General features: G+C 38.5%; 2 long non-coding RNA genes and 1 pseudogene across 2 annotated transcripts; 1 reads left to right on the top strand and 2 right to left on the bottom strand.

Annotated features, from left to right (window-relative positions):
* Positions 1–358: 358 nt before the first annotated feature.
* Positions 359–2385, bottom strand: LOC130135747 (uncharacterized). Its single transcript, XR_008814990.1, has 2 exons — positions 1662–2385; positions 359–939 (listed from the first exon to the last, which is right to left on the bottom strand). It is a non-coding gene; the product is annotated as an uncharacterized LOC130135747 (long non-coding RNA).
* Positions 2386–3277: 892 nt separating this feature from the next.
* Positions 3278–23054, top strand: LOC130135746 (uncharacterized; annotated as a pseudogene).
* Positions 23055–24125: 1071 nt separating this feature from the next.
* LOC130135770 (uncharacterized) lies at positions 24126–25899 on the bottom strand. The gene is made up of 2 exons (XR_008815003.1): positions 25451–25899; positions 24126–24706 (listed from the first exon to the last, which is right to left on the bottom strand). It is a non-coding gene; the product is annotated as an uncharacterized LOC130135770 (long non-coding RNA).
* Positions 25900–26267: the final 368 nt, after the last annotated feature.

The following is a 26267-nucleotide window of genomic DNA, read 5'->3' as shown; positions in this document are numbered from 1 at the left end:
AGCCTCGGAAATTGCCGAGTTTACTCAGCAGAGAACATAAACTCTCCTTGTGGCTTCCCAGGTTCGATCAAATGTTGCGCCCAAGTCTTTGGTCAAGCGCGGATGTCTTATTTATTTCTGGTTGAGGTGTGTGTGAGACGAGCTTAACTTGTTCATGGCAGGTCGTAATGCGAAGAACATTGTTATCGGTGGCACGTACAGAATTATTCACTAGGGCGAGAACGCTCAGCATCCTATATAATAAAAGTGACCATTTGATAATAAAACAGGGTGCACAGGGAAAGACCTGGTTGAATAGGTCATTGATCTTTCTTCCCCACACAATTCCAAGTTGTAAGAGACCATTTGATAATAAAAGTACGCGAACAACCGCCATTGAAAATCATTTCCCAATGGTCTATATTCTTGCCAGTCCAACCCTCCCAAAACAAACCTTTAATTTGCTGTTTCCAACACATTCACTGGTGCAACATAATTAACAGGAATGAGTTCTCACTCAACACATTCCAGTAGCTATTGCGACTATAATCAAGATTTCTCAACCAAGCCATCGCACTTTTATTATTTATCATATGTGCTTTCTGCACGATAACAAATTACACTAAAACACAACAGAGATCCAGTCCGCTCGAGAAATCCACACACGCAGGCACTCACGCACAGGAATTGCGTTCTTGACCAATCTGTGTGCACTCAGGCAAAGTAGCTGATCCAACATTATCTAGAGGCATCATTTTCCCAAACATTGTCCCAAGAACCAGTCGGAGCGGCCTTTGGTTCCTCACTGTAGCCCCGAACGGCATGAGGGTTGCCCGGTCCAGGAAGTGGAAGTCCGTCAGGGCCTGGTGGGTGGACTTTCCTGGGCTTCGTCCTGATCCCCAGCAACCTCAACACAAATCTAGCAAGCTCACCATATAACATTCCAGATCGATCGAAAAGCTGCAGTAACACACCAGATTGCTGAGAGCTTAGTATTAATACAATATCACAAGAAGACAAAATCCTAACAAAAGCTTTCACAGTCATAATGTACTAAACAAGTTACAAAACATAATGTACTAGTGCTCTTACCATGCTAAAGGTCTTTTACAGATAATGACATCAAGTGAAACCAATCATGTCTCAAATTTCCATCATCTTTAAAAAGTGAAGAAGCGGAAAAAAAGAATTTTCCCCTCTCAGATTCAGCTTTGATCCTAATCATGTATTTATTTTTCAAATGCACTTTCCTTTCAAGCCAATTTTTACCAAACAGTATAGTAATACCTATCTATCTTTTCCTCCATGAACATTACGGCCCCCTTCACTTCAGTTAAATTACATAGTGCAGTCCACTAAAGAAACTTGCACAGCAAACTGACAGAGTTTAAGCAATGCGGTTTCCTAATTCAAATTTACTCCAGAATACTCGATACGGACAGGACAATACCGTCGCAATGGGCATGAGCTTGTACATATTTCCGCACAGGGAGATACACAAACTTTATGCATTGTCAACTTTGACAGGGAGAGAAACAGGTGTTTAAGGTGAAAGAGTGTCTATGTAGCTGAATCATAATATCATAATTTCACCCTCTTAATAGATAGAGACTGAAAAACCCAATAATTACGTCACTATGCAATTACATTTAACAGAGAAGCCACGGGACATAAAAGACTACCTGAAGAAGCGCTGTCATAAACATGTGGAAGGCTTGAGTATTTTGGTCAATAAGAATTGAAATGCGGCCAAAAAAGTTTACCACTCCTTGCATCTGGCATTAGAGAAAAGCTAAAATGAGCTGTCCATAAAATAAATTTGTACAACATCGCATTAAATTATAGTTCTAAATATAGGTCTAGAGAACTATGTCTTCATCCATTGCCTTAAAAATCAAGATTGAGGCAATTACTTCAACACGTTCTGAGGACACAATCTAAGAGAAGAAAAATGTTTCACCTAATAACAAGGTAACGACACGCAACTGCGGAAAACTTGGAACCAAAAATGGTCCCAAGACATCATATTTGATATTTAACCGGGAACTGAAATGTGTCAAAGCTAATCGACCAACTAAATGAATCACATAACAGACTTACATATGTTTCTGCATTTAAGAATTTGATTAATCTCAACCAACTAAAAATACGACTATGAGGTCCAACCAAAAAACCTAAACCATAGGTGAAGGTAGACAACATATATATAGACCTTTATGAAGGTATACACAAGTGGCATGGGATACATTCACAACCCCTTTCAAGTGCAAACCAGACTGAGAACAGCACTTGGAATTGATGAACGGGGGGTCTCACACGTGAAAAAAATTAAGGTGGAAACCGGCTCTGATACCATGTCACAAAATTCAATCCAAAAGCTTTAGCCTTAGATGGAGGGAGACAATATGTATATAAGACCTATACAAAGAAATATTCCTTCTTGAGTTTAAATCTCAAACATTGATATTTTGTCTTTGCAGGCTCTATGTGCCATCAGTTCTTATTATTTATTATCTACCTATCCAGCTTCCGAGATGTAGTAGCATTGGAAATGTCGTTTGAATCTACCCATATGGCATCCATGTCTGAGTTAGCGAGTCCAAATCTATTTTGGGGAAAAAAATCCAAATCTATTGAGGTTTCTTTTGTTTTATCCACTTTTAAATAGGTAACCGATAACATAAACTAATATCTAGCTAAGTTTGTTGCTATCTAAAGTTCGACAATAATATCTTTTTTGGACCCCATAATTATGAAAATAATGGTTATTTTCACAATTCTTAAGAATCGAGGTATTTGGAAATCACTACTTCCATGTTATTATCGCAACCTTATTCACTGAAAGAATCAAATGGATGTCGCGTACGCTGTGCTGTATCTGATAATTCAATTAAGTGACTCGATTTGCTTAATTTGGAGATAAAACACTGCACAAATAGCGTAATTATACGAAATAAAACCTCATTACCCAGGCTATAACGGGGTGATAAGTATCATTGATCTCCATGATTCCAAATTCCCAATCATGATTTAACCCACAATGAGAAAAAAAAAAGAAAAAAAGAGAAAAAAGAAAAAGAAAAAGAAAGAAAGAAGAGTTCCTCCACTTCATCGGGTTAACCCGACCCAAACCGAACCGGAATCTCTTGCCCCGTTTTTATTTTTATTTTTTTTCCCCGGGTTGCATCCTGTTTTCCCCCAAAGCCGTTGCTCAACGAACTCTTCCGTCTCTCCGGCGCGCATACTACAAACACCCGCAGAAACCCTAATCTCTATCTCTCACGATCGCGACCTCGATCTCGATCGATCGATCATGGCTGGTTTGGGGCTGTACCACACGGACTGCAAGTCGGTACTGTCGCAAGTCAAGCATCAAGAGAAGCGGATGGCGCTAAAGAGAAGGTCTTTTGCCTTTACGCGTTTGGATTGTCTTGAATTTCTCGTTTGTACGATGCATGCGCGTGTATTGATGGAGTGTCGCTATTCCGCGCATCTTTAGCTTCGATGCAATCTTCTTTTCTTTTTTTCGGAAGGAGAGGATTGATTGACGAGGACATTGGAGTTCTAAGGTATTAGGACTGCTAAAGTGGTTTTAATCTGGAGCTTCTCGATGAAGTGCTCTGACGCATGGGGAAAGGTGCTAGCTTGTCGATAGAATTCTGTTAATCAGATGAGGGTTTGTTGATTTTTTGTTTGATTTTCCTTCTTTTTCCAGCTGATTTTTTTGGTTGGATTTGATGGGACAAGATCGAAGTAGCGGAGTGAATTGAAGCCTTCTCTCTCTCGAACTCTCTTCCCTTTTGAAGTCTTTGTACTTCCTACTATTTCTCCGTTTCTTTTACCATGCGAATTTTATGTTTTTCTTTTTTTGGGTTGAATTGGACAGCAACATGCTTCTCGAGTTTTCTGGTCAGTTCGATTGACTCAGAAGAACCAATTAGATATGCAATGTTCTCATCGTGAGTCGACAGTTTTATTTTGAAACTGCGTGTAGGTGGTTGATGGGGGTACCATTGTCCAAGTCAGAGTTAAAGCATTTGGAAGGGCCGAAGTTTTTAAAGACAAAGTAAGTTTTTTGGTTTTTGGGCAAGCTACTTCTACACTGCTTTTGTGTCGTGGTAGATTATAAACTGGTCCTTTTTTCTTTGTGTTCATATATACATAAAGAATCATGAAATTCACGTTAGGAATTTATCGGTGCATTTTCAGGGTCCTACGTGAATCGATGCTCAGGGAAGATGATGTAAGTTCTTGTGTCAAGTATCAAGCCATTTCGGGATTCATTATGATATATTGTATTTGGTCTTATTTTCCTCTTTTTCTCTAGCATTTCGGGCTGTATCAATCTAAGTTGAGTATGAGATGCTTATTTAAAGCATCTTCTGTGCACCAGAAACTATAAGTGGAAAAAGTTTTAACTAGGGAAGTTTCGTGGATGTGCCTAACAGTTTCTATTTGTTATCGACCGTCTTTAGTTGCTGGTGGAAAAGAACATTTTCCTTTGTCTTATTTACTACTACTGCTACTACTTGTTGTTCTGTTTTTCTTCAAAGCATAGCTTCAACAGTCTTTGGCTTGAAATGATCTGCGTTTTCACGTGGCTTCCAGTGGTTTTATAATTACCTATTTGGTTTCTTAGAAGTACTCATGAGATTCGTATATTTTTCAAAAACAAGTGCAAGTTCCTTATTTAGGTCTCTTCCCTTGCAATCGGTTCTTAATTGGCTTGGCACTTCCTTGGTTTGTGTTAGTCGCATCTCTTTATTTGCTTAGCAGTAGGAAATTTCAAATTCCAGCCTAGTTTTACATTGGCACTATTGTTCACTGTAATATTACCTTGTCTTTATTTTCAGATATTCTATGAGACTGCTAAGATGCATGTTGAAGAAGCTATCTTATCGCATGATATGGAGCGAGGATGCAGTGGTGGTGCAGAAATTGTTAAATCATCTGACATGCCTAATTTGCTAAAGGAAATTCTATCTCATCTAAATGATATGACCAATAAGGGCCTTTATCATTTTGCTGTGATAGTTACTAGGGGGTCTGTTGAGTTTGACAAAACTCGCTGGAAGATGAAGAAACTTGTTAGGCAAACTGTCCGTAAAGTATGCCATATTGAAAAGAACACTCAATGGGATAATGTTACTTTTAAGAAGCTCTATCAACTTCTAAATGACCCACGAAATTTCCGAGGAAATTGTCTGAATCATTTGGCTCCTACATCTCATTCTCAAAGGGCAGCGGCTTTGAAGCTCCTGGGTAGACTTGAGGAACTCTCTATGCCGGCTCTGATTGCAATGTATAGGAAACTAAGATGTGTACAGGGGAGAGTTCCTCGGTTGGAGACCTTCAAAAGTGGACGGAGCCGAGATGATCTGACAAAAAAAGTGAGGAAAACTAGTAGAAACATGTTGCTGGATCTTGGTTCAAGAGATTGTATACCAGAACCACTAGCTAAAGCAATGGCTATAGCAGTGTTATCTTTAAAGCTAGCATCAGGCTTTCAAAGATCCGCAGGAATGGAGTTTTACCAATTTGCACCGGAAATTAGAAGTTTGCAGGATGAAATTGTGAAGGCTGTTTGGCTACTGAACTCAAAAGTTAGATTTCAGGAGCTGAAAGTTTTTCAGTCACTGCTGGACCCCAGTGCTAAAGTCTCAAATAGTCGTCTAAGAACAGCAGTCAAGAACGTTTTGACTGAGTATCTTTTCGAATGCTCTGATTTGGATGTGATCCCAAGGTCTTTATTGGAGAGTCTGGCTTTTATTAGCAGGAATTCTCGAACTGCACCACCTTCATCCTTTCCTAAGGAGGAAGTTGAAGAAGAAGTAGAATGCATTTTGGTTGTTAGTGCCCATATGAAGCAGAATGTCTGGGATTTGCTTCCGGAAATTGGGTATGATACAGATTTCGCCAATGCTTATATGGAAGAATTGGAAGAAAGTGATGATGACGCTGACTCCGATTATGAAGATGAGAGACATACAAGGATATTAAAGAGTGGAAGGTCTGACAACATTGATTCATTGTTTCCAGTGGAAGGTACTGGAGAGTCTATTTACTGATAGCTCCAACCTGCCTTTTATTAATATTAAGGGCAATGGTAGTTCTCCCAGTCACACCCCAAGGAAAGTGTTTTACAGTGCTGCTGCAATTAAATCTGAGCCAGATATCTCACCCGGTATTGCCTCCACTGCTGCTTGGTATAGCAGTTCTTCCTTGTTATTCCAAGACTCAAAGAGTTCTGAAGGCTTGAATGGCATGGATATAGATGATTTAAAGCCATTGAGCAACTTTAGTTCTGCTAAAATCAATAGCGATGGTCCCTTCTCTTTTCTGTCACCCAACACAGGGTTTGCAAAATCTCTCTAGAGACACAAGGCTGAAGATGATGAACTGAAGAATCAACAAAGGGATGTCTTGAACAGACCAAGCACTTGCATAAATCGATACCTTGCTGTCCAGGAAGCTTGTGATGAAACAAGTATAATTGCCTATAATTTGGTAGGTTATATATTGGAAGAATTTGCACAAAGAGAAGGTTTGAATCTAGAAATGAACGAGAGTTCATATCTGGGGCGTGATCAGTCCAATGAAGAAGGTCATGAAGGTATACCAACCAAGCTTTATCCTTAGAGGGACAACATTGAAGAAAAGGGATTCATGCTTTACTGTTGAAACAGTGTCATTGTTCCCTAACTTTGTTCAAATTATAATTGAGGAAACATCAGTTTTCATTGTAAGAATGGTGACTGAGTGATTGATTGCCCGTCAGTAACTTATATCATGGTAGAGGTGCCTTGTTGTTTTAACCAATTCATCACCACAGTAACCATTGTAACCATCCATATCATTTTAAAAGGTGCTTGGTGAATAACATCAAATAAACAACGTGGCTATTGTTACTCCCAGCATTTACTGCTTTACATGTTTAGATTGTCAGCAGAAGTTTGTGTTAATGACTGATAATGGCTATTTGTGTACAATTGCAGAAAAGAAGGATTCTTGTCATCACGAGGGCTCAGAAGATTTTGTCATCCATAGAGCACTCGAAAATCTAGTTCCATGCCTCAAGAAGAGGTATGACAGAGTTTTACTTATCCCACTTATTGGCAAAATCTTGTTCCATATGTTTTTTTTATTCTTTTGAATATTTAAGATAAAATTCATCAAGGGGTGCGAGGGGTTTACCATTGCTACAAAGCTAGATTCAAGAGATGGTTTGTCAAATCTAACGAATGAAAGATTACTTTTGATCTATCTACTAGTTTTAGTATTTCCCCTGAAGAACAGTTTCATATGTTCTTTTCTTTATCAGTAATATTTCATAAGGTATAGGTGGCGGTCTTGAGTATGATTCCTACCTTACTCCCTCACCCTCTGCTCATGAATTTGAATAGTAGAAAAAACAATGATCACATCATAAGGTAATACTGCTAGTGCCATACTTTAGAATGTGATGTTATATGAGGCCACTGCAAATATTGTGATCATTTCTGGGATTTATAAATGAGTTTTTTGAGGTCCGGTTTATTGTTTCCCATTGGTACTTGTATCTTGAAACACATCCTGTTTCATGCAGTGTGATGGAAAGATTGAAGGAGTGCACAGGCATTCCTTAGAGGTCTACTCTCAATGGGAAGGGGATCATATCCTTGTTCCTCAAGTAATCTCTGGAATCTTGCTTGAATTAAGCTCCATAGTTAATGGCTGCATATGGCGGGAGTTGAAGACTTTGTCTCCATGGGGAATTATCTGGGGAAAGATGAGAAGACTCGCAAAAAGCTGACTTGTTTGGCCAGGGAAAGAAGACCTGCTAGGCCTCATGCCTGATGGATGAAATGGATCCTATGGTAATCTCAAAGCAGTTGGCCATCCTGATGCCATGATTCGGATGGATATTGGCTCAGCTTGGAAGGTATAGGTCTCCTGGTTGTGGACATTACTTCTCTGTCGGCACTCAGATGACCTATTTGGCATTGCGGCTCTTAAGGGGAAATGAATTGCGAGAATCATAGCCTGTTTGTGTGGGACATATTCACCTAATATCGAGCCAATGTCGGCATGGGCTGTGCATGATGTCCCCTCCCTCCAATGAGTAATGTGGGTGAAAGGAAGTAATCTACTCCTGCTATCCAAGAGCCGAGAGAAAAGGTGCTCTGTGTATAGGTTCTTTGGCCTGAGAGAGGGAATGTACGTTTGCGAAAACAAGAGCCCTCTATTATTTGCAATCCAGATCACACTCACGATCCAGTGTTTCCTGAAGTTCAGATGATGATCGCTCTATAGAGATGTGTTAGGATTCATTGACCCCAACAGTCATGTTATCCCCATTTTGGACATGTTAGCCCAATCTATATCTATTATTTAAAACCAACCTAGCACTAACAACTACCAAGCAAAGGTTTGCCCTCGCAATAAGGATTGTGAAACAATGTATTACATATAGTGTTAGAATGAATGCACTTTGATTGATCTCTAGACTTGTTAGTGCAATCGACCCCCCTCACAATGCCATGTATTCCTTCGCTTCAGTTCTCTCTCTTCTTCGGTTTGAAGGGTACTCTTAGCCATCGTCTTGATTGACACACAATATCTCCTGTGACTAATTTTTGCCATAACTCTTCTCAGTGCTGGTAACCGTCTGTGTTTTGGTTGAGTTGGCTCTAGTAACTAAATAGCATTTTTCCCAGCAGGATTCATGTGTCCGACCTTACAGAATGTGGCAACTCAAATTTAAAGTCTTGGTTGTTGGCGAACCTCCCAATCTCCTTGTCAATTTTCAACTTCCACGAGGTGCTCTTCCTAACACCAGCTATAGATCAACTCCGTGAGTTCAATCTTCAGGTTTTGCGAGGAAAAAAGTTTCATGTTCTTGCGACTCGCAACTGATGTGCAAGGGCTTATGAAATTTCCGAGTCCACTCAGCACAGACACATGGACGCTCCTCGTGGCTTCCCAGGTCCGTATAAATGTCGCGCACAAAGTCGTTGGTTTTCTCTCGGTTTTAAGCTCAAACTCTAGGTCGAGCAAGGCGTTCTTTCTATGCTTTTTCACTTACTTATTTCTGGTTGAGGTGTGTGCGTGAGACCGGCTTAACTTGTCCATGGCAGCTCATGGCGTGAAAAACAGTGTATTTGTGGCACTTTGAAAATTATTCAGATGCTCAGCATTAAAAAACGTACTGACTTCAGAATGCAAAGACCTGGTTGAGCGGGTCGTTTATCTTTCTTCCCTACATCATTTCAGGTTGTAAGAGATCATTCAATAGTAAAGAGGTATGCGAACAACCCCCGATTAAAATCATTCCAAATGGTCTACATTCTTCCTAGTTTAACCCTCCCAAAACAGTCCTTCGATTTGCTGTTTCCCGCACTTTACATTCACAGGCACGATATAACTAACACCGATGCGTTCTTCTTAGTCGAAGCGTTCCAGGAGCTCTTGTAATTATAACCGAGATTTCTCCACCGAGCTCTCAAACTTTTATTATTCATCGGACGCGCTTTACTACATTATTCATCGTCGTGCTAGTATTTAGGCCTGATTCTGGGTATATTTCATTTCGATGAGGGGGTATCTGAACACATTTCCTTTGTGTATGTTCTGGGTCCTACTTCGGTGACTCAATGGCGTTCCTGACAAGGATATGTTCTCGACATACTGATTTGAGCTTCGGGTGACGCGACTGAGGTTTCATTGCGTTAGTTAACTTTCCCTCTTGTTCCTTGTGCCGGTGCGTGGAGGTCGAGCCGTAGATGGGATGATCGGCAGAAGAGTCTATGTTCATTATTCTGATGCTCTAGTTTGATGAACTCCGGTTGTCTGAGGTCCTGTTGTGATGTTGTGTGTATTAATTGGTTTTGGTGTTCATGGAGATTGAAGGTTTCTGGGCAGCCCTCGGTGAGGCTGAGAGGAATAAGACGAAGGTAAAAAAAAACATTAAATAAAGGAAAAAAAAAGAAAGAACAGAAAGGAAGAAAAAAATAGGAAAAAAAATTGGTTTTGGTGTTCATGATGTTCTCTCTCTCTCTCTCTGCGCGGTGAGCTCCCACTATCAACCCCAACCAACATTGTACCGCCACCATTTCCGATAGAAGTTGTGCCGCCAATCACCGCCGCGTAACCCTGAGCCCTTTGTGCATATAAATGACAATATGTCTGAATGATTGATATATCTAAGGACAATAAAAATATAAGTGACAATATGATTAAATGATCGAAAGATTACACGATATTGAAAGGTTGCAAGTGGCCACGAAAAACTTCCAATGCAAAGGGATACAACAAGCTTGACCTCTAAAACCCGATTGTAAGTTTTACTGATACAAGTGAGAGTCTATGCTATTTTATCGCTGTGAGTACTCATGTGATGATACAAAACTAGAGCACGTGTTGACACCTGAATTTTCACCAACAAGTCCAAAAAACATAAAAACCCGAGACTTGGAAATCCTAATCGCGACAAGGCCCATTTCTTGGCCAAAAAAAGTCATTTGTAGAAACTTATCAATATAGATTGAGAACTTCTTATTAGTTATCCGGGACAATACATAAATATAACGTTGACCTCCAAAATACTCAAAGATCAACTAAAAATAAAAAAAACCACCACACCCTAAGCAACATGCTAAAATGAATTTGTACGGAGGGGCGATGTGGTGTTTTCAATGTACGGTTTTGCTTAGAGTGTATGTGAATGGTATCCGTCTAAATAGAGGTAATAAGTAGTCATTTGGTTCGCAATGAGATATATTTTTGGTACTTTCGCCAGAAGAAAAGGACCCAGTTTAAGATCAACATAAGCATCGCTTTACAAAATTGAACAACAAATGACACAAAGATTTATAGCAAAAATGATGCAACAACTTCAATTAGCTACTGTAACCAGTGAATTATTTTTAAATATTCAATAAAGATGTACAATCTCTTTTACAGCTCGATTTCATATTCTCTAGCATTAATAATAGAAGAGACACTACCAAAATTTAGTCCTTGAACTCTTAATCAATGTTCAATGATCCATAAATTTTAATTTTGGTCAAATTGATATTTTTGCTCTGTGAGTCGAATCAATTTGGTTTTTTATATGGTCCTACAGATAAGGAATTAATCGTTTATAATCTTTTATGACTACTCTGATTAAACTATACTAGTCCATTCTTTAGCAAATAATATTGCTTTGTCAAATAGCATGGATTTCCGGTGCACCTCAGAACTACAAGCCGAAAAGAAGAGCACCGTGAAGACAATTCTCTCCACTACCTAAACCATTATCGGAGTTATTGCCGATGATCCTTGTTGACACCTAAATTTTAATTACCCGAGCAGGGAGGTTGTGACAATCCTCGAAAGGAGGATGGTAGCCAAAGAAATTCCGAGAGAAAAACCATTTATTGGATTTGATATGTCCAAATCATATGAGTATCACATGGGAAGAAAATGGGCATGACACGGACCGACAACTGTTTGATCCTGAGGGTCAAAGTCTAAAATTTGCTTGATAAAAGGATGTTATCTTTCGAAACTGCTCCGCCAAATGGGCAAGAAAACATGTGATTTAATCACCTTGGAGCCGTGCATATGATCGTGACCGATATTGCTAAGCCACTTACAAGCACATCCATCCACCCTTTGGCGTAGAGAAGCTCTTGCTTGAAAAGTTTTTCATTTCATGTTTTCCTTCCCCTGCTTGGGAATTATTTGTTATTTCAATTCCTTTTTTCTATTCGTATTAAAAACTCTATGACATTCGGAGCTTGAGCCGTTGGTCTGCAGTAGTCTATGTTGTAATGCGGCATTATCCTTTTAATATTCAATACAGCATGCATCCATTTTATTGAGGACATATGGGGCATTCCCAAACCAGTCCTATGATGATCCTTATGCTCCGTTCGTTTGGCGGAAAATTCTCCCGGAAAATATTTTCCGGGTTTTCCGGTGTTCGGGGCGGAAAACGTTTTCCGTGGGAAAATATTTTCCTTCCCCCTCACAAAATAGCCTAAGTCTACGGAAAATGACTTCCGCTTCTTCAAAGCGGAAATCATTTTCCGGAGCTTCTTCTTCTTCTTCTTCACTAAGGTCGCGGCCGGGGCCTCGCCCGGTCGCCGGCCGCCGCCGGATGCCGGACGTTGGCCGTCGGTCGTCGGCTGCCGCTGCCGCATCCGCCTGCCCCCACCGCCGGTCGCTAGCCGCTGGCCGTTGGTCACCGGACACCGCCGCCGGCCGCCGGCGAAAAATATTTTCCGAAACTTTTTCATATTGATCGCCGAACACCGGAAAATTATGTTCCGGGAAAACATTTTCCAGGAAAATGACTTCCGGGAAAATATTTTCCAAAAGGAGAATATTTTCCGCCAAACGAACGGAGCCTAAGTTTTAAAGCATTTTCAAACATTGTTTTCTGTTGAGACATATCACGTATTTGTGAATGTCTTTGTTTTCAAAAATAATTTTCAAAACATTCATGCGTATATGTTGATTTCTCTTACCTAATCATTCTTGCAGAATGATCCCGAGGAATGCTGCTTCAAAGACGGTAAACATAGTCATTCCAATGAAAGCGTCTCGCAAACGAACTAACTTGCTCATCCATTTCTCTTGTAGATAGGTGAAAATGGTCGATGACACAAGTAGTCGAGATGATTGAAGATAATGGACATGTCAAAGAGACGACGGCTCATTTCTAATAATCAAAGGGGGTAGTTCATTCCTAAACTCAAATTGATTCAAATTGTAGACTAACATATCATTTTTTACATACAGGTGAAAAGAAGAGAAACCCAAACAAGTGGCAATGGAAAACAAACGAGAAATCACAAGAGGACATGGAGGAACATCGACCATACTAAAAAAATCTAGCTAGGGCAAGCGGCATCGATGCAACCAAACAAGGGGGTGAGATTTAAAAGAAGCATGTACCTGGCAGATGTAGGGGCAAATCATCTTATGGACGATGGAGGAGTTACAAATGAAAAGCCCAAGCAACAAAATGGAGAAGGGTAACTGAATATCGTTCTCAATTTACCTCTCTTCATTCCATTTCTAACATGAATTCGATTCATTTTTACTAGCCTTCGAAGAAGCTAAAGCAATAATCAAACAATGGATTCAATGAAGGGTAAATTGTGTCAGTTCCACGTCACCGGTCCTGAACACATTTCTGACATAATTTCCTTTCTCTTGATAGGGAAAACGTCAAAAACTTGAGGAACAAGAGTAAGGGTAACGTCATATGTCATTCTCAGGAGATATTCATTAACATAATCTCTTTTAACTTTTACAGGGTCGACCTACTGGCACTGTGCAGGTAAGTATCCTACAAACTCCAAGTAAAAATAAAATTTTAACAAAATAAAATTGTTCAAGAAAAAGAAAACTTTTAATGCTTTTCCAAGTTCAGAATCCAAAATGAACATTTGAAGCCTTTTCTTCAAAATCCTTGAATGATACCCTTGGTTGAAAAATAATTCCAAGTTCAAGACTCAAGGTGAGTATAAAACAATTTTGAAACCATTGTCTTCAAGAGTTTTGTTTGACATTCTAAAATTGTTCATCCATGCAGTGGTACATGCATCATGCAACAAAAGTCCCAATGAAGGATAATTTAAACAAGTGATTTTGAAATTAAAAAAGAGAATGTTAAGCATGCCAACGGGGAGTACTTAGGATGACAAAAGGCAAGCTATGCCTAAACATGTCCCTTATACACATTTTTGAGAGTTGAGTGGATCGAAAAGGAAACCGTGTTTTAGGACAAAGAATTTATTTACAAGGAATACATGGATCGAAATGACGAAAGGTGTCTCCTTCTCTTTTCCTAAACACTAATGATATCCCTTACTAGCCATTTTGAGTCCGAATAAGGAGAATTTTCAAATTCATGTTAAGAACCACCCCACATTGGGGCAAGTACCGAAGGTTTTATTTGGAAAAAAAGTTTAAGAAAGATTTCATTACCTTCACTTTCATCAACTTTTTTGTGGTAACTTCATGTGAATTTTCATGGAAGTTTCAAGCATTCAGAAAAGCATTCATTTCACCACCCAAGCAATGATTTCCCTTTGCTTGGCCAAGTTTAGTCGAAATATTCATTTCTTAGCTCAAGCGGTCATTATCTCCTTAAATTGGGGAAAGGCATGTGATTTCCCAAAAGAATTGGAAATTTGAGAAAAATGTCTCCAGAGTCCCAGGGCACAAATGATAACCATTCCATTTCCCTATTTTTTTATTTTTTTGTTTCTAAGATCAGGTTTGGAACATAGATCCGTTTGGTAAAATAATTTTATTTTTCCATTTCCGGGACAAATTTTTCGCCTAGAAATAAGTTTGGAACATAAATGAGAAATTAAAATTTTATACTTTTCTATTTCTAGAACAGAAACAGAAATAACAGCTCTCTTTTATTGCTTGCCCTCATTGCCCACCGCCTATCCGTCGGTTGCCTGTTCGCCGGCTGCCGCCGCTCGCTGCCGCCTACCCACCGTTCTCCTTTGACCGCTGCTGTCCGTTCGCCGCGGCTCGTCCGCAGCCTACCGGCTGTCCGCTATCACTCGCTAGCCATTCGCCCCCGCCGCTCGCTGGTTGTCCTCCATCGCTTGCCTGTTGTCCGCCTCCGCCCACCACCATCTGCTGACCACCCGCCCCCCGCTCACCCGTCCACCGGTGCCAACCGCCCGACCAGCCGGCGTCGGGAACAGAAATTCAAGAATAACCTATTAAATGAATTTTTATTCTGGGAACGGAAATTTTGTGTCGTTATCAAACACTACTTTTTGCTCAAAAACTCGTCCAGGAATAGAAATAGGGCCAGGGAAGAGAAATTTTAACATTCGCGGCCTTAAAGGGCCAAAGAATCAAAAGAATTAAAAAGTCAAAAGAAAATGGGAACTAGGTAGTAAGAAAAAGCAGTGTGTCTGGAAAAAGTAAGGCCAATGTCCAAGAAAAAAAGAAAAAATTTACATTAAAAATAAAATTCTTATGAGGAAAGAAAATCAGTGCAAATGCAAAGACATTTAGAAAAGAGCGAAGCTCTTGAGTTTCAAATGAAAGACTAACCAATGGACTTTTGGACTTTAGAGATGAGTTGGATGATTTAAAAAAAATTGATTCGTTGGTAATGATGTCATGATAATCATAAACTTTTAAGCCCCTAAAGGAATTTTCCAAGCCTATTGAACCTTTCACCGGACCTATATTACAACCCTTAGAAAGTCTCTTCTGATCGAGATGGTTCAAGTGGATTCAAGGATTTCACAAGGAAAGCTACCACTTGAAGGAGTGGAAGCAATTGTTTCTTATCTTATCTTCAAGGTTCTTAACTTGTAAACCCAATGAAGATGAACTGATAAACATTTCTTTCTTGGCCTCAAGGCGATTATCCTTTGTGTAAACTCACAACGAAGCCAACATCACGGTCCTCTTAAAAGACCTTTTAGATTGATCGAAGTGTATTCAATGCGAATGTTTCCAAAAGCCTTTGACATAGGTTATGTGAGATATTCTGAGTGTTTAAAGATGACTTCCCACATCAATAAATGAGAACAAAAGCCTTTTGCGAGCAATTGTGAGAAGACCTTTACGATTAAGCTCCTCCAATTTGGCATCTTAACAAACTCTTTGAGTAAACCAAGATAATTTGTTGAAAATTCTCCTCCAAAGGAATTTGATAACTGATGACATTTACCAAAAAAGTTGGTTAACAATTTCTTGAATAACATTCAACGTCTTCGTGATCGATTACATTTTTCGTTTGATGTGCTTATGAAATCTCGGAACCCTTTTACTGGTGATTTTATATAGTTTCTCTAAGCGTATGTAGATTTGGTGGCAGTGGACACAGCCTGCAGTTGTGGATATGATGAATTTAATAGTCCTTTAAAGTATGCGCTTGTTTGTAGCCTTGGGACCCTCACCATCCAAGTGACAACCACCTGTAAGGTTGAATGACTCTATTTTAAATGGTATTTCAAAGCATTTACAGGTTTGTAGCCTTGGAGCCTCGCCCTCTGCAATTGACCGCAGCATGTAGTTTTGGATATGGTGATTTTAATAGTCTTCCCAAGAGTACGCATGTTTGTAACCTTGGAGCCTCGCCCACCAAGAGGACGCAACCTGTAGTTTTGAACATGGTGATTTTAATGGTATTTTAAAGTGTAGTAGGTTTGTAGCCGTGGTCCCTCACCATCCAATTAATCACAACCCGTAACTTGGACACGGTGATTCCAAATAGCCTTTTTAAGTATGTGCAGGTTTGGAGCCTTGGAGCTTCACCCCCCCCCCAAGAGGACACAACCTATTGTTTTGGACATGGTGATTTTAATGGTATTTTAAAGTGTAGCAAGTTCGTAGCCTTGGTCCCTCACCATCCAAGTGATCACAACTTGTAGCTTGGATACGGTGATTCCAAATAGCCTTTCGAAGTATGTTCAGGTTTGTAGCCTTAGAGCTTCACCCTCCAAGTGGTCACAGCCTTCAAACTTTCCTTTATAGCATTATCAGTAGGTAAGTATTCCTATTACCCATATTGGTCTCATCATCATAAAAAAAAAATTCTATTAAAAAACCAGGCACAAAAGAGAAGAGAGTGAAAACATGAATGCGTAAATGCGGTACAAATGATGAAAAGGTTTGAGGTACCTTACCAAGGTACGTCCCTAATCAAATGTCATTTCTTACGCCATTTCTTTTCAATGAGTCAATCAATTAAAAATCCATGCATCATTCAGTCTTTGAGAGGAACTTCTTTGAGCTCCCTCTTAAAAATTCCTCTCAAAGAGAGGTAGCTATTGACACTTGAATTTTAGCCGACAAATCCGATTAGGGTAAAACTAGGAGCCTCTAATCATGACAAGACCCGTTTCTTGGCCAAAAAAAGTCATTTCACTGTTTTTCAAAAATTTTCAACTTCCATTACATTCTGTCTAAACTTAGACATTGATTTCCCCAATAATCCAAGATTGTTTTTTGAGTTGACTTTTTTGGTCAACCCCTAAGTCAACTCTTGGTCAACATTTTTTTCGAAAAATTGAAAAATCATAAATTTAATTCTTTATAAGCTTAATTAGACTTTCAATTCTTAAATTTTACAAAAAAATGATTGAGAATCGATTTTTTAGTCAAATCGAGAATTTTGACTCTCAATCAACAATTTCCAAAATTCATTGATTTATAGTCATTTTCTAGATTAATTTCCTTCTCGACATTTGATCATGGGGTCGTAACACATTGAAATTTCAAGCCAATTTCAAGCTGATTTTTAAGCGCCAATTTAGAGGGTCTTCATAAATAGTGCCAATTAGCACTATTTATATTTGATGAAGTCAAATTAACTCAATTTCTATATCAATTTTGCTAAAATCATGGTAATTTGGCATAATTTGGTCGAAACGACAAATCGGGATCGACATGGTCAAGCCAAGTCAACCTGATTAACCAGACTTGGTTTGACCCACTTGATTTTACATTGCCTAATTGATTGTTATATATTCCAATGTTTATTATACTCGTTTAATTACACAAAGAGGGGAGAAGAAGTTACCGGTTCTTATTAATTTGATGTACACGATGAGATGTGGTCCCACAAATCTCTTGATTCTCCATTATTTTGTCTTTCCAAAATATAGCTTGAGGTGCGTGACTAGAGACATTTGGTTTTTGTTTGGCCCTAACACTGTAAACTAGTATTTGATACATTTAAACTAATTTTCTTTTGCATTTTTAAGTGTAGTCAAAGTTATCAATTCTAGAAAACACGATCGATACTGAGGACCAAAAAAATGAAGATGAATGGTTGATTTTTTTAGACACTTGAGACACCCAGAAATATTAATACGTAAAAATGTATCCGCGACTTTTTAGTGTTTTAACCATGGGTTTTCGATGAATTTAATCTGACCTAAGTCAATCGGTCTTTGATTATCCTTGTGGGTGAATTCAGTCCTCGATTTCATTGTGATATGAGGAAGCCCGCAAATGGATAATCGCAACGATAATGCCATCAATGCAAAGCAATTGCAAACGATAGAAAACATACGAGTCAAGTTGACTTTATTCCGTGTCATTTTGTGCAATCAAAACAATCTCCAATCACACATGTGGTGCATTGTTATTCCCATGTATACTCGAGGCTCCACGTGGTGTTATCGTTGCTGAAGTGAAACCCGTTGTCTCGCACGGACCAATAGCAATCCACGTTGTCGCATCTGTCCTCATCCCGACGCGCCCTAAATGCGTCGAACTTCTTATATCGCTCCTCCCATCGGGCGGCGCAGTAGAAGAGGGTCGTCCTAAATATATTAACCTTAAAACGGATCAATTGCTCCTCATTTGGGTGGAGGATCCGGGCCCCAAGATCATCATCACCGGATTTGCAAAGCAGCGCGAAGTCGCCGGGCAAGTTGTTGACAATGTGGACATGGTACGTCCTGAAAGGTGTGGCGTACGTTGGTGGAAGAGAGGATATGAAGGAGAGTGATAGGACAAAGACGAGCGTGAATTGCGTTAAAGATTTCATTACCGTGAAGTGTTATGATAATTAGTGAAATTCGGTGAAGAATCCTTCAAGTATATATATATTATAAATATTCTCTCTCCATTATGAGCATTTATAAGGATTAATTTTGTACCTATTATATTCTCATTATTGTGCATTCTTGCCTCATAAGGAAACTATTTTAAGGAATTTTCGGATATTCCCCAATTTTACCAACAACTCTCACTTAAAAAAAATACTTTCAAATATTTCCCAATTTAGCAACAAATCTCAATTCCACCTTATAAGGAAACTATTTTATGTATTTTTATTCAAATAATTTGGTAAAGAATCCTTTAAGTATACATATTATAAATATTCTTTCTCCATTATGAACATTTATAAGGATTACTTTTGTACCTATTATATTCTCATTATTGTGCGTTCTCGCCTCATAAGGAAACTATGGTGAAGAATCCTTTCAGTATACATATTATAAATATTCTTTCTCCATTATGAACATTTATAAGGATTACTTTTGTACCTATTATATTCTCATTATCGTGCATTCTCGCCTCATAAGGAAACTATGGTGAAGAATCCTTTCAGTATACATATTATAAATATTCTTTCTCCATTATGAACATTTATAAGGATTACTTTTGTACCTATTATATTCTCATTATCGTGCATTCTCGCCTCATAAGGAAACTATTTTAAGGAATTTTCGGATATTCCCCAATTTTACCAACAACTCTCACTTAAAAAAAATACTTTCAAATATTTCCCAATTTAGCAACAAATCTCAATTCCACCTTATAAGGAAACTATTTTATGTATTTTTATTCAAATAATTTGGTAAAGAATCCTTTAAGTATACATATTATAAATATTCTTTCTCCATTATGAACATTTATAAGGATTACTTTTGTACCTATTATATTCTCATTATTGTGCGTTCTCGCCTCATAAGGAAACTATGGTGAAGAATCCTTTCAGTATACATATTATAAATATTCTTTCTCCATTATGAACATTTATAAGGATTACTTTTGTACCTATTATATTCTCATTATCGTGCATTCTCGCCTCATAAGGAAACTATGGTGAAGAATCCTTTCAGTATACATATTATAAATATTCTTTCTCCATTATGAACATTTATAAGGATTACTTTTGTACCTATTATATTCTCATTATCGTGCATTCTCGCCTCATAAGGAAACTATGGTGAAGAATCCTTTCAGTATACATATTATAAATATTCTTTCTCCATTATGAACATTTATAAGGATTACTTTTGTACCTATTATATTCTCATTATCGTGCATTCTCGCCTCATAAGGAAACTATTTTAAGGAATTTTCGGATATTCCCCAATTTTACCAACAACTCTCGCTTAAAAAAAAATACTTTCAAATATTTCCCAATTTAGCAACAAATCTCACTTCCACCTTATAAGGAAACTATTTTATGGAATTTTATTCGAATAATTCGGTGAAGAATCCTTTAAGTATACATATTATAAATAATCTCTCTCCATTATGAACATTTATAAGGATTACTTTTGTACCTATTATATTCTCATTATTGTGCGTTCTTCGTAAAGAAACTATTTTACGAAATTTTATTCAAATATTTTTACCAATTGCTGCCACTTTATAAAAAAAGTATTTAAGGAAAATTTATTCAACTACTACCCAATTTAACCAACCGCTCCCACTTTACGAAGAAACTATTTTGCACTAATTTTGCCCATTTTCTAATAATTCTCTCTTATTATCTCTCTTTTGCACTAATTTGGCCCATTTACATTTTAAAAGCACCAATTTACCGAGTCGACAAAATTAGGTGTCAACATACACGATCAAATTTTGTTAACTTCATATGGAGATAAGGTACAATAAAAAAGATGTTTAACTTTAGCATTTTGAGCAGCTCTTCTCTAAGCATCTCGTAAACGAGTAGCAGTAGCCGCAGGCTCGCGGCTTTCAGTAGCTTGATTATTTTCTTCATCTTGTTGAGCAGGAGTTCGCACTGTTATTTCCATTCATTTTGGATCACATCACACGTGATGAAATCACTTGCTTTAGTGTAAGCTTGCATTCTCTACTTTCAGAGATAGTTGTTGCCATCAAAGTATGGAGGCTTGCAAGGTGCTCAAGAGTCACTTGTACAGAAACCATCAAAGTTAGCCATAGATAAAGATCTTTATGCTCAAAAGTAATATACTTCAAATAATAAGCAACGGAGCTCTAATACCAATTATTGAGACTAACTAAGAAACCTAGCGGGGGTGAATAGGTTGTTTTGATGAACTTTTGAAAATTATGTGGAAATCAGCACCGATACTTTGAAATTAGGAGAAGCTGATATGATAAATATCAGGTGATACGAATGTCCAATAGATAATGTAACAGCAAAAGTAAAGAGAGCACAAAACAACTTATAGTGCTTTGGCATTATTACTAAGCGTACATCCACTCTCCAAACTAATAGCCACAATTTGGGCTGGATTGTACTAGTAATCACCAAGATAAGTTACATCCTGCGAGTACTAATCCTATCAGATGATAGATCGCACTATCAGGACTAAATGCCGCAATGAAGCTTGTACACTTAATCTTCTCACGAGTACAAGACAACAAGAACTCTACACTAGAAATCTCAAGAGAATGAAACACTAAATATTCAAAATACAGCGTTGAATACTTTTAGCTGGCTATACAAACTTATAAATTGATTGTTGTGGTGTTGAACACTTAATATGTTGAATGAGTTCTTTAACAAATGAAATTGATTAATTATGGTCGAAATTAACATGCTAATTCATGTTATAGACCTAAGGATCACAAATAGATTAAACAGGAATTTCGAGTCTGTCTGACCTTTCTCGGTTCTTAGATTTTTCTAATCTTTTGAGTTCAAAATTTCGAAAAGTGTTCTTCCTAAAAATTGTAGCCAACACTGCAAGTTTTAAAAAAATAAAAATTTTAAATCATTGGATTGGCATTATGCATCAACCAAAAAGACGATTAGATTTTGTATCTAATTTGTTTTTCTGGTTCCTACACTCATCGACTTTGTTTTGCAAATTCGACGAAGTTCGAGTCCTTTTCTGCAAACACTCAAAACTGAAAAGTTGTTCATTAGGGACTTAATTAGTGATTTGGAAAGTTTGAGAACCAAATAGAAAATTTTAGGGGGAAGAAGTCGGTCCTGGCCTACAAAACTGTTTTTCAGTGACATCCCCGGGAAAACATGCAAATTTCTTACAGTTCGAGGGCTTGTTTGTGAAATTTTAAAACATGAAAGTTGTTAATAACTGAATGAGAAAGATGTCTTTTAAATTTGGCAGACTTTTGAATTTTCAAACTATTTTTCCATATTTTTTTAATCTCGCTGGTCAAAACCGGGTCAATTCCAAACTGTCGGGTATTTTTTGCTCAATTTCGGGTTTTTCGGTTTAGAACTGGGTCATGTGGTTTTTCGTGAACTTTGAACTGTACGTCCTAAGCTTTCTATTGATGCTTGAATCATTTCAATTGGATTTCGTTTGATGGGTTAACTGAGTTTGAGCATAATTAGTCCAAATTTGGTATTAAACTGAATAAGTGACCCTTCGATGGTTCGCTTCATCTTGTATGATTGATTAAGAATCAAGGTCAAATTACCTAAATGCATGTTTAATTAAATGCATGTGTTTGCTGGATGAATGTTATGTATGATGCATGCTCGATGGGTGGCCTATTGGAAATCGATTAGAACCAAATTAAGGGTTAATTGATGCGACCGTCGTCATGTAAAAGCAAGTGGTGGCCGATTATCATTAACCATTAATCAATCGGTCTTAATCAATGGGAGATTGAGATAATCGTAATGCCTGAAAGTCAAAAGCCGACCCCGAGGCTATTCCGATGTTTGATTAGATGAACATTGTTGATTGTTTTGTATGATTGAGTGCATGTTATGCAAATAAGTTAAATGAATGGAAATTGACACCATCAACGGAGGCCACTCGAAGCGGTCCATGGAGGAGGGGGCCGAGGCTCTTAAAGACAGTAATTTAAGACCAATGTCAAATCCGGTCTCACTATTGTAATAGTTAGTTTAATCATCATTAGGATTAGTTTCAATATAAAATTTCGATTCTCAAGAAATAAAATCAATTTAGACTTAGCCTCATTTTTAGATAAATAGCTTAGGCTTAGTTCTAATCAATTAAATAGAATTAGGCCCACCTTAGTCGTCAATAGCAAGCTTCCGAGGGATCATGTCTCGAGGCTAAAAAACACAAAGCCATGTCGATTCTTTTTGCGAGGTCCGGTTTATTGTTTCCGATTGGTACTTTTATCTCGAAACTCTTCCTTTTTTTTCGTGCAGTGTGATGGAAAGATTGAAGGAGTTCACAAGCATTCCTTAAGAGGTCAACTCTCAATGGGAAGGGGATCATATCCTCGTTCCTCGAGTAAGCTCTGGAATCTTGCTTGAATTAAGCTTCATAGTTAATTGCTGCATATGGCGGGAGTCGAAGACTTTTCCTCCGTGGGGAATTATCTGGGGAAAGATAAGAAGACTCGCAAAAAGCTGACTTGTTCGGCCAGGGAAAGAAGACCAACTCGGCCTCATGCCTAATGCCTCGTGGATGAAATGGATGCTATGGTAATCTCAAAGCAGTTGGCCATCCTGATGCCATGATTCGGATGGATATTGGCTCGGCTTGGAAGGCATAGGTCTCCTGGTTGTGGACATAACTACTCTGTCGGCACTCACATGACCAATTTGGCTGGCAATATGATGACTCTTACGGGCAAAGGAATTGTGAGAGTCATAGCCTGTCTGCATGGGACATATTCACCTATATTGAGCCGACCTCGGCATGAGCTGTGCACGATGTCCCCTCCCTCCAATGAGAGATGTGGGTGAAAGGAAGTAATCTACTCCTATCCAAGAGCAGAGAGAAAAGGAGCTCTGCGAACATGGTTCTTTGTTCTGAGACGGAATGTAGGTTTGCAAAAACAAGAGCACTCCATTAATTTTACCCATATTACTTCTCAATCTGTGTTTTGGTTGACTAGGCTCTAGTAACTAAATAGCATTTTTCCCAGGAGAATTCATATGTCTAACCTTATAGACATGCGGCAACTCCAATTTAAAGTCTAGCTGTTGTTGAATCTCCCAATCTCCTTCTCAATATTCAATCCCGGAATGTTGTTCTTCCTAACACCAGCTATAGATCAATTCCCTGAGTTCAATCTCTAAGTTTGGCAAGGAGAGTCCCCTTGTTGTTCTGACTCGCATCTGATGTGCACAAGCCTCGGAAATTGCCGAGTTTACTCAGCACGGAACATAAACTCTCCTCGTGGCTTCCCAGGTTCGATCAAATGTTGCGCCCAAGTCTTTGGTCAAGCGCGGATGTCTTATTTATTTCTGGTTGAGGTGTGTGTGAGACGAGCTTAACTTGTTCATGGCAGTCCATAATGCGAAAAACATTGTTATCGGTGGCACGTACAGAATTATTCACTAGGGCGAGAACGCTCAGCATCCTATATAATAAAAGTGACCATTTGATAATAAAACAGCGTGCATAGGGAAAGACCTGGTTGAATAGGTTATTGATCTTTCTTCCCCACACAATTCCAAGTTGTAAGAGACCATTTGATAATAAAAGTACGCGAACAACCGCCATTGAAAATCATTTCCCAATGGTCTATATTCTTGCCAGTCCAACCCTCCCAAAACAAATCTTTAATTTGCTGTTTCCAACACATTCACTGGTGCAACATAATTAACAGGAATGAGTTCTCACTCAACACATTCCAGTAGCTATTGCGACTATAATCAAGATTTCTCAACCAAGCCATCGCACTTTTATTATTTATCATATGTGCTTTCTGCACGATAACAAATTACACTAAAGCACAACAGAGATCCAGTCCGCTCGAGAAATCCACACACGCACGCACTCACGCACAGGAATTGCGTTCTTGACCGATTTGTGTGCACTCAGGCAAAGTAGCTGATCCAACATTATCTAGAGGCATCATTTTCCCAAACATTGTTCCAAGAACCAGTCGGAGCGGCCTTTGGTTCCTCACTGTAGCCCCGAACGGCATGAGGGTTGCCCGGTCCAGGAAGTGGAAGTCCGTCAGGGCCTGGTGGGTGGACTTTCCTGGGCTTTGTCCTGATCCCCAGCAAGCTCAACACAAATCTAGCAAGCTCACCATATAACATTCCAGATCGATCGAAAAGCTGAAGTAACACACCAGATTGCTGAGAGCTTAGTATTAATACAATATCACAAGAAGACAAAATCCTAACAAAAGCTTTCACAGTCGAACATACTTAGTTCCCTGATATCTCCAACGTGAGCAAGTTACAAACCATAATGTATTAGCGCTCTTACCATGCTAAAGGTCTTTTACAGATAATGACATCTAGTGAAACCAATCATGTCTCAAATTTCCATCATCTTTAAAAAGTGAAGAAGTGGAAAAAAAGAATTTTCCCCTCTCAGATTCAGCTTTGATCCTAATCATGTATTTATTTTTCAAATGCACTTTCCTTTCAAGCCAATTTTTACCAAACAGTATAGTAATACCTATCTATCTTTCCCTCCATGAACATTACGGCCCCCTTCACTTCAGTTAAATTACATAGTGCAGTCCACTAAAGAAACTTGTACAGCAAACTGACAGAGTTTAAGCAATGCGGTTTCCTAATTCAAATTTACTCCAGAATACTCGATACGGACAGGACAATACCGTCGCAATGGGCACGAGCTTGTACATAGTTCCGCACAGGGAGATACACAAACTTTATGCATTGTCAACTTTGACAGGGAGAGAAACAGGTGTTTAAGGTGAAAGAGTGTATATGTAGCTGAATCATAATATCATAATTTCACCCTCTTAATAGATAGAGACTGAAAAACCCAATAATTACGTCACTATGCAATTACATTTAACAGAGAAGCCACGGGACATAAAAGACTACCTGAAGAAGCGCTGTCATAAACATGTGGAAGGCTCGAGTATTTTGGTCAATAAGAATTGAAATGCGGCCAAAAAAGTTTACCACTCCTTGCATCTGGCATTAGAGAAAAGCTAAAATGAGCTGTCCATAAAATAAATTTGTACAACATCGCATTAAATTATAGTTCTAAATATAGGTCTAGAGAACTATGTCTTCATCCATTGCCTTAAAAATCAAGATTGAGGCAATTACTTCAACACGTTCTGAGGACACAATCTAAGAGAAGAAAAATGTTTCACCTTATAACAAGGTAACGACACGCAACTGCGGAAAACTTGGAACCAAAAATGGTCCCAAGACATCATATTTGATATTTAACCGGGAACCGAAATGTGTCAAAGCTAATCGACCAACTAAATGAATCACATAACAGACTTACATATGTTTATGCATTTAAGAATTTGATTAATCTCAACCAACTAAAAAATACGACTATGAGGTCCAACCAAAAAACCTAAACCATAGGTGAAGGTAGACAACATATATATAGACCTTTATGAAGGTATACACAAGTGGCATGGGATACATTCACAACCCCTTTCAAGTGCAAACCAGACTGAGAACAGCACTTGGAATTGATGAACGGGGGGTCTCACACGTGAAAAAAATTAAGGTGGAAACCGGCTCTGATACCATGTCACAAAATTCAATCCAAAAGCTTTAGCCTTAGATGGAGGGAGACAATATGTATATAAGACCTATACAAAGAAATATTCCTTCTTGAGTTTAAATCTCAAACATTGATATTTTGTCTTTGCAGGCTCTATGTGCCATCAGT

Source organism: Syzygium oleosum, unplaced genomic scaffold (assembly GCF_021117445.2).
Source record: "Syzygium oleosum isolate NSW1041296 unplaced genomic scaffold, Sole_v2.1 Sole_v2.37, whole genome shotgun sequence".
NCBI lineage: Eukaryota > Viridiplantae > Streptophyta > Magnoliopsida > Myrtales > Myrtaceae > Syzygium > Syzygium oleosum.
This window is presented reverse-complemented; position numbering and strand designations above follow the sequence as displayed.